This window comes from Corvus brachyrhynchos, unplaced genomic scaffold, assembly GCF_000691975.1.
Source record: "Corvus brachyrhynchos isolate BGI_N302 unplaced genomic scaffold, ASM69197v1 scaffold22, whole genome shotgun sequence".
Lineage (NCBI taxonomy): Eukaryota > Metazoa > Chordata > Aves > Passeriformes > Corvidae > Corvus > Corvus brachyrhynchos.
In genome coordinates this window covers 3758498-3767369 of record NW_008238355.1, presented here as the reverse complement: position 1 = coordinate 3767369, position 8872 = coordinate 3758498, and the positions used below count along the sequence as shown (strand labels likewise).

The 8872-nt window shown below is 40.1% G+C and overlaps 1 long non-coding RNA gene across 1 annotated transcript; it reads right to left on the bottom strand.

The window, feature by feature from the left end:
- Positions 1–562: 562 nt before the first annotated feature.
- LOC108446999 lies at positions 563–8448 on the bottom strand. Its single transcript, XR_001862356.1, has 4 exons — positions 8224–8448; positions 6057–6187; positions 3398–3437; positions 563–3315 (listed from the first exon to the last, which is right to left on the bottom strand). It is a non-coding gene; the product is annotated as an uncharacterized LOC108446999 (long non-coding RNA).
- Between the last annotated feature and the right edge of the window lie 424 nt (positions 8449–8872).

Genomic DNA, 8872 nt, shown 5'->3' with positions numbered 1-8872 from the left:
AGCTGTTGGGAACTTTTCCTTACCCAACAGACAGTACTTTCCTAAGAAACCAGACAGTTTCATGAGCCACTGGAAGGCACGGAGATGAAAAAAAAGAAAAAAGAAAGTGTGCTGGGGACCTTGAGCATTGCATGCTGAATGTCTGGCACTCTAGAGCACTCACGAATACTCCTAAGGACCAGTGAGAATAAATAATTTTGCATTGACCTTAGTGAAGTAAGACCACCTTTGAGTTTCTATAATGAAATAATTCTTGCAGCACTAGTGTTGAAACATGAAGAAAGGCTAAGGGGATAAAATTTGTTCTCCTGATGGAAGACTTCAGGTGTGTATTACAGAGAGCAATGGTTAGAATTCTGGACTAATTCACACATGTGAAGACTACAGCTGACAGCTACAGAGGTCAGCATATTAGCTCTTAAGTACAAAATTTTGTCAAAATTGTGAACAACTGTTGGCGATCCTGAAGTCTTTGAGACCAAGGAGACAGACAGTCATATATTCACCAGACATGATCAGACTCAAAGAACACACAAACAGAAGATCTCACCCTTGCACTTCATATTTTCCATTTCTCCGTCTTTAATGGCAAGAGAAATTTTCACTTTATGTGTAAGTAATATCCATGCAACATGCTGAAGAGTAAAATCTCCAGTATGAAATTGGGTGGTCTTCTCCAGAGGGTTAATCCTTATGCTTTATTTCCTATTCTCATTGGCTTGCTGAATCCAAAGAAGAAGACGTACCAGAAGAATTTTTTTCCTAAAGGCAGAAGCCTGATCTTTAAAATACATTTTTCCAAAAGCTGTGTAACTTCTTTGCATAAGAAGAGCACAAACTGTCCTCCCCTGCAGTCTGTTGTAGACCAGGTACAGTTTTACACAAGAAAATTTTTCCACAGATTTGAACAACTTACCCACTTTAGCTTGTTGTGTGCTTTAAATACAGATAACACTATAAATACAGTGAAAACCAGGCTTTATTTTCAAAGTCAGAGATTCTTTAACAGAGATCGTCATGGACAATGAAATCCCAGAAAGTTCAAGCTGACAGTCTAAATTCTGTACTGCTTTAAATCTTACACATATTACCCAGAAGGAAAAAAAAAAAAAAGGATTTCTGGAGATATTAGTTACTCAGTTATTGTTCAATTTAAAATAATTGTCAATTAACATTTGTTTTTCTTGCATTCACAATACAAATGGAAGAAGAAATGCAGAACCTATCTACAGTAGAAGTTTTCAACTCCTTGACTACAGTCCTACAAAAAGCAAGGTGTAAATAATAAAAAGTTTTAAATTTAAAAAAAAAAGTTTTAAATCCAACCAGATTAAAATGCAGGCAGGTGTATTACAGTGTTTATAAGCTCGAGGTTCTCCTTGTAAAAAGTATATGTTACTTACAAGAATTCATAATCATTTTCTCCAATATCTTAACAAAACCAAATTCTGTAATTGAGACAACCGCTCATAGGACTGCATTGTTTGCCCCTCACAGATATGGGGCACAGAAAGGATTCCTCTTATTTCCAGGAGAATGTTAAAGAACTCCTTTTAAAAGTAATTGTAAAGTGAGCAGAAGTAAAGTGGTTGGGGGACCTGGGAATGAACTGACAAGGTCCACAGGTACCAAGGAGAGTGACTTCAACCTCAGTTATGAACAAAAATAGCAGACCAGTCAAGAGGAGAATTTCAAAGACACAATCAATATTAAGTCTGGAGCTTTAGACTGTATTGATTTTTTGCTACATTCAAAGTTTGACCTTGCAAAGCAGGCTGGCTAGGCTATGGGAACACTAAGGAACAGGTGGGTCTTCCCCCTGCCTCTCTTCTCTCATTGTGGTGACCCAGCAATAAACTCCAAAGCTGTCTACTCACGTCAAGGTCTCAGAAGAAGCTGTAGTTGCTGACCCAGGAATCAACACTTTCAAACTTACTTCTTCATTACTCTGCAAGTGCCTATTGACCACATTTTGGGAACACAGTACTCGAAGTTCTTGGAGCGATTGAATTGGAAACCTGAGTCTGTTTTCCTGACCTCTCTACTACAGTTACCTGCTCGCACAGATATACCAACCGAACAGAGGATGTGACTTTGGTGTCCTTCCCAAAGCCAGTCAAGGCAGCTGGATTTTGTAATTACAGACAGTAAGGTTTCTTAGAGGTTACTCAATTCTTCTTGTTTTGAGGGAAAACTCCAATCAGGATTTGCAAGCACCCCTTCAAAAATTCTTTCTTGAAATCTAGTACATTTCTTAGGAGAAAATGGCATTTTCTCACACACATCACCTCTGAAATGTCCTCGTTGAACTTGTCCATTTACATGAGTAAACTAATTAGCAGTAAACAGAATACATCTTAAGGAAACTTCAGATTCTTATTCACCAGCAGTTTGTGTGTTACTTTTTGAATTGCTGCTTCAGCTGGGCTGGAGACCAGCTGTAATCTAAATAGAGCACTAGCCAGAGTTCCAGAAGGAAAAAATGCCATGGACCTCAGTTTCAGGCATATAGAGGCATATGCAAAAATATGCAGTCCTCAGCTGCACTACCCTAGGAACAGAGCAAGGACATATATAAGGTCCCATCTGCCCATTATGCTCTACTCTGCTGCCTGCCACATCAAGCAAAAGTAGCCTGGGATGCTCTACCATCTCCCAACATTTAATCTAGATTCTAAACCCTTGTGTTTGTATTTGTTGCTGAATATGCCTCAGCTGTATTCTCTAGCTTTGATCCTCTCTTAGGTTGAGATGGAGGAGAAGAACCAAACTTCAGCAGAAGTCAAGACTGACATTGTGAATAAGACATTGACAAGAAAGAAAAGATAGACTTCTTCCCCCATTCCCTGCTCTCTGTTTCATCTACTCCCTTGACTCATCACCTATTACTAGCAGCATGTCATATTTACATTTTCTCTCTTGGAGGGAAGTAAAAAATACATAAGTTGAAACTTTCTTACAGATTTGGCTGGTCATCACACAAACACTGCACATTTGCTTTCATTGCTGTCCAATAAAAATTTTATGCTTTTCTGACGTAGCAAGCAGTTTTCTGGAGCACACTGTAGGCAATGCTAGTCAATTTTGCAAAGCTGTGAAACATCTGGTACGGCTGTAATATGTTGGCAGTGCTATCCATGCTACTCAGCTCCCAGTGAGAATTTTTTTTCCCTGTGTGCCAAATTGGAGCTGCTGTGAGCTTTGGGAAGACTGAAGCTTTCCCTAGCAGGTCATTAAATGAGTCATCAGTCCTGAATGAATCTTTGTATTACATGGATCACATGTTTAGTAGTCTCACTGAATACATTTTCACATCTGGGGAAAAAAAAAAAAGCAAGGATAACATTTTGGTGCTTCTGTTAGCCATAGATGTGATTTTGCTTGGATTGATTCTCACCTGTAGTCCTCCCTTCTTCTTGGATAGATGCCCTTCCTCCCTGGAAAAAAGAACAAATATAAGTTACTGTCTGTGATACATCTAAAGTCATGCCTCTTCTGTCACGTCTGAAGAACCTAGCCTCTTACGATCTTATGATCCCTGTGCTTCACACAGCCAGACCCCACACACAAGCAGCACTCTGGTTTCTCACTTGCATTCCAAGTTTCTGCATCAAGTGAGAGCTAAGGATGTGGGCAGCAACATCCAGTCACAGAATAGGAGAAAATCTGAGACTGCAAAGCATTAGGTACAGTGTCTGCTTGGTTTCCTGTGATAGTGTCACTGTTGGGTGTCAGAAAAAAAAGCCTTTCTTCAGGCCTCTTGAGAGCCTGCCTGATCTTTCCCACAGCTTGAAGCCTGCAAACATAAAAGCAGCCCAGGTTTTCAGCAATGTGAGGAGCCAGAAGATAACAACCTTGATACATTAAACATGATGCCACACCTGAGGATTTGCAAAGCTAGCAAAAGCTTTGAGTAAGGCCAGCTCAATGAGAACACGGTGTAGAATTAAGCTTCAGAACATATCCAGAACTGTGCAAAGCTTCCTTCTACATATGGCAAGGAGCATAGCACTTCCCAGAGTCCACTGACATTCCTAGAAAACTGGTTAAAGTCAGAATGCTCTGCCTGTACTGATGTCCCATGCACACCACAGTAATGCTGTCTAGTAGGTGGAAGTCTTTCTCTGCTTCCACTTTTGCTGCTCTGCAAAGAGCAGCAGTAGATTCATGAAGTCTTCTGCTGTTTCCAGTTCACCACCAAGCAGACCTTGGGCAGACAGAGCACATATGAGGAAGAGAGTTTATTTAAGTACCACCTCTGCTAATACTTGATGCTTTCAACCCCAATAGTGTCTGTAGCTACACAACTCAGTGCTGAATAGCAAAGGCTTTAAGAGGAAGGAAAAGCACAGGGATGAAGATCATCACTGTCTTGTCCATCGCAACCTGGTAGGGAAAAGCTTACCTTTTGAATCCAGTGAGCAGTTTCTCCCTCACATTATGCTGTCTCTGTCACTACTAACATACATGTGTTTTCAGTGCTGCTGGAGAAGCCAAGACTGACAGGACATGAAAGGAGGACCATAGGTCTCTTACTGTCTAATCAGCAAGAGGAAAGTTAGGAACAGAGCATGTCGCCTGATCCCAACTGCCCTTACATCCTTGATTTGCTGTGACCTGTGACTTTGACTTTGGTTCTGTGGTTTTGTCAGACAAATGATTTAATTTCTGCTGCTCTAGAAGTGGGGCTGGGACATCGGAATATGACTTCCTTGAGGAAAGGTGGTAGTTCAGACCTATATTTAAAGTCAACTCCGCATCCTTCTACTTCTTGTGCTTCAGTAAGGTCGCTGCCCCAAAGCTGCACAGCAGCCAGGCTCTGAGCCAGGCTCCAGACAAAGGAGAAAACATCCTAAATACAAAGCATCAGGCATTTTATCCTACTTTTCCAGAGCCTTAGCTATATCCTTGGCCATAAAAATTAATCTGCAGTAAGGATCATGTCCCAGCATTCTGCTCTGCTTTACTGCCAATTTCCACCCAGGCAGTTTCCATTAACACTGATCTGCTGCCTACACAGGTGCTCACTGCCCATCCAACAAGCTCAGACACAAGCAGGCCAGCCTCCACTGTCAAACATGTAGCCAGGTTCTCCTCTGCTCAGTCTGAGTCTGTTTACACCAGTATCTGGCCAGTTGCAGTCTTAACCTGTGTGCCCCAAGTCACCGAACAGCTACCGCACAGAAAATTGCAGACTAAAAGCACAGTCTTTAGGCATAAATCCTTGGGCTTTTCCCAAATGCTTCTCACCTGCTTCTTCTCAGGCCCAAGCCTAAATCAACAAACAGGCACTAAGACCACCCCAGTCCTGCTCTCTCCATGCCACAGACCTGCTTTTGGTGTTTCTAACATTAGCTATCACCAGAGCAGAATGTTTATGCGTAGCACCCCAGCCAAAGCTATGGTTACAGCCATCTCTGAAAGGATTCTGCAGGCTTACTTTAGTTCTCTCCCCCAGCTTTAGACCTACTAACATGCAGTTTCAGCCTTCACACACCTGTGTGTTAGTATGTTCCTGTGGAGTCAAAGCAAAAGAGGAAAATAGATGTTAAACCATCAATACCCAGAACTTAGCTTAACTTGAATTCAGATGTAAGCAATGACATTTTAGGCTGAAACATTTGATCCATAGGCTTTTCCTAAATAAAACACATCATTTTCTAGCTTAAGAAAATTGCGTTAACTCCTATTAGCAAGGTGTAGAAGACTGCTAACAGGTGCATGTTGTGAATTCAGTTGCCAAGACCAAGGAACAAATATAAGAGGATAGGTCTGCAAGTATGTAGTTTACAAGTCAGTGTGGCATTAATGGCCAAATCTCCTGCAACGCAAAAGACTTTTTAAATTGGAGCTGGAGTCACACTGTTCTTTGCATTTTAAAACAGGCTTTTCCAAAGCATTTTCTTAAACTATAGTTTGTATTTAATCCTGAAAGGTACCTCTTTATTCCTAAAAAAACCTTTTTTAAATAGATGTCATAGGCAATTCAATCTGAATTTTCAACTCCCATTTTACTTATTAAAAAGTAAAATGTTTTGGAAATGTGAAACCCTTACCTGGATTTGTCCCACCCAGCAATTCTGTTTCCATTTCCTCATCATTTTACTCAGCTGGAGCTTTCAACTTTCCTCTGGGGAGATAAAAGATCACCTTGATTCCTGCAGCTACTTGTATTGACTGTTGTTTGCTAGCAGGCAGAAAAACAGAAGGGCAGTCAGAAAAATAGGTTTCCCCTCATCAATCTAACCCCACAAGGCTTAGCTCTGCTGGCAACTCACTCACTTCCAGAAAGGAATTAAGTGTTTCTAACAATTGCGGAAATAACAGAAAGCTGCAAGATAAGAGCCACTTCCTCTGCACTAGTCTTGCAGGGGTAATTCAACAGGAAGTGGATATTCCCTCTATCATTTCTAGCAAGAAAAGGGGGCTCACTGGAGGAGATCATTGCAGATGTGAAGTAAATCCCAGCTCACCCCTCAAACCACAAGGCTTTACTCCAGATGGGGGCTGTCCTTATGCTTTCAGAAACATCAAGGGATAATGGCTTTTTGGAGTGAGTTGGAGAAGGATCTGCCTCTGGGCATTGGGTAGTGGGTGTAAAAAATGAGTTAAATGTATAGTAAAGGGATTTTATAGAAGATTAGCTGTAAAAACAAAGTCACACGTTTGTCTCAAGGAAAGAAGTACCTGAAGAAGGACTAAATATTTGTCTTTTTGTATCTCTCTTCCTCTGTCTAGGCTTTTATCTTACATAAATGAGCACTGTGTACACAAAATACCTTGTGAACAATGTTTATAAACCTCAACTGTGTAGAGATAGGGCAGATAGAAATGCGGAGATCAGTCTTCCTGTCAATCAGCACCACAGGTGCAGGCCTCTGCTTCTGATGGCACACATCATGACCAGCATCTGCTTCTGAAAGCTGCAGCTCTTCACTGGGTCAACTCAGAATGACATGTGGCATCAGCTAGTGGCATCAAAGAATCAAAGCAGGACTTGAAACAACTGGATTTTCTCCATTTTCTCATCCCTAGTCTGTGTTTCAGTGGAGGAGTTTGACATAAAAGCATACAAAATAAATTTATAATAGGATGTGAAGCAGTAGAAATAACCAATAAGATAGGCTTCCTTCTGTGGTAAACTTCCTTACTTACCTTCAAAAATGGTGATTGACTACACTCAGTGCAAATACAGGAGAATGAAATACCGTTAACCTTTCCACGACTGATTTTCTTTATTGTCACAGCTGTTTTGCCATTATGGAACAAATAATAAGATTCCTCAAGAAGGACTTTTGGAATACATAGCATTAAAAAGAGTAAAAATTCGTTCTGGTGTCAACAGAAAATGGGGTAAAAGAACATTTCAGGTAGCATATTACTTTGCATGTGTTGAGTTGGGTTTATCCAACATGAGTCCCTCTTGAAATGTTACTTTGTTGTCTTGAAATTATATTATTTTCCAAGCGGCTCTAAAGAGAAACATGGCATTATATAAATCTGTACGAAATGCAGAGATTCAAAAATCCCTCCCACCAGAAAGTCGATTATTCTAAACTGTTCTCATCTTCTACAAATAACTAATTCTTTTGCAGTGTTTTTTTGTCTATAAATCTCAAAGAACATCTATAAGCATGAGACCCTATTCTCAGCCAGGTGACATTTGTCAACTCATTGAATGTAGTGCAATAACTTCTGAAAGCTGCAGGAGTTTACTAAATTGCCCATGTAAAGAGCGGTAAGCACCTTATCATCTGCTCTCCTCATTGAGGCATCATCAGGACCTCCCCCTGGTAAGAAGTAATTCATCATTTCATCTAAGCCATCAACAGAAAAAACACAGTACAAACATCTGGGTGCTGAGAAGCACCCATCCCAGTGTCTCCAAGAGCTTTAACTAGATGTTTTATACAGCAGAGATCTCTCCCCAGGAAATATGCCACAAGAGTTTACACATTCTCTGCACAAATATCTTCTTCTTTAGGCAATTCTTCCTGCTAATTACTTCCAGCAATTATGTAAATACATAGGGACACAGATATAAAAAGAAGAACATGTGATGTCAGCTTCCCATATATTTAGAGTTTCACTTTTCAGCTAAAGGAAGGAGAGGTAAACAAGTAGTCCAGCAAAAACAACCAAGGGACCGCCAAGTATGATACACCAAATATAATGAACACAGCACAACACAGTTGAGGCAGCTATAGGTTTGAAAATACATACCATCCAAATGGAAAACATCAGCTATTTAAATTCTCTTTAACTACCGTTTCTTCTGTTTCTCTCTGTTAAATCACCATGGTTTGGAGCTTTAACAAAAAAGGGTTTAATCAGCCTGTTTCTGATGTAGGGAGTAGGTTGAAGTAATAATAGCAGACTGGAAAGATGTCTTCTGTTGCCTAGCATTGTTGTGCCAAATATAGACACCATGTGTTACATCCCAGCCCAAGTGATCCCAAAGCATCTTCTTCCGTAAAGTCCCTTTTGCTTTGGGAAGGCAACACCTAAACACACAGCCAACTGAGAGAGAATAGAATTTCAATTCCATTGAATATAGTGAATAACTGCCTACCAAAATCATTCCTCTCCAAAAGCAGTCTATCTGTTGTTGGAAAGTTAAAAAAAAAATTGTAAAAAAAAAAAGCTTTTGTTTTTCAAAAGAAAAAACCCTACATTTCTTTTTTAAAGCCAGAAACAAAATGTCACTTCATTTTTCTCTCAAGCATAAAATAAATAACAGCTTGGTAATCAGCTCTCAGAGGATGAAAACATTTGCACTGAAATGTTTACTAGCATAGAGAGTGAAATTTTCGTTTAACTGATAATGTAGGAACAGTCTGCTTCTGGAAAGTTCAAAGAACATAACAGTCAA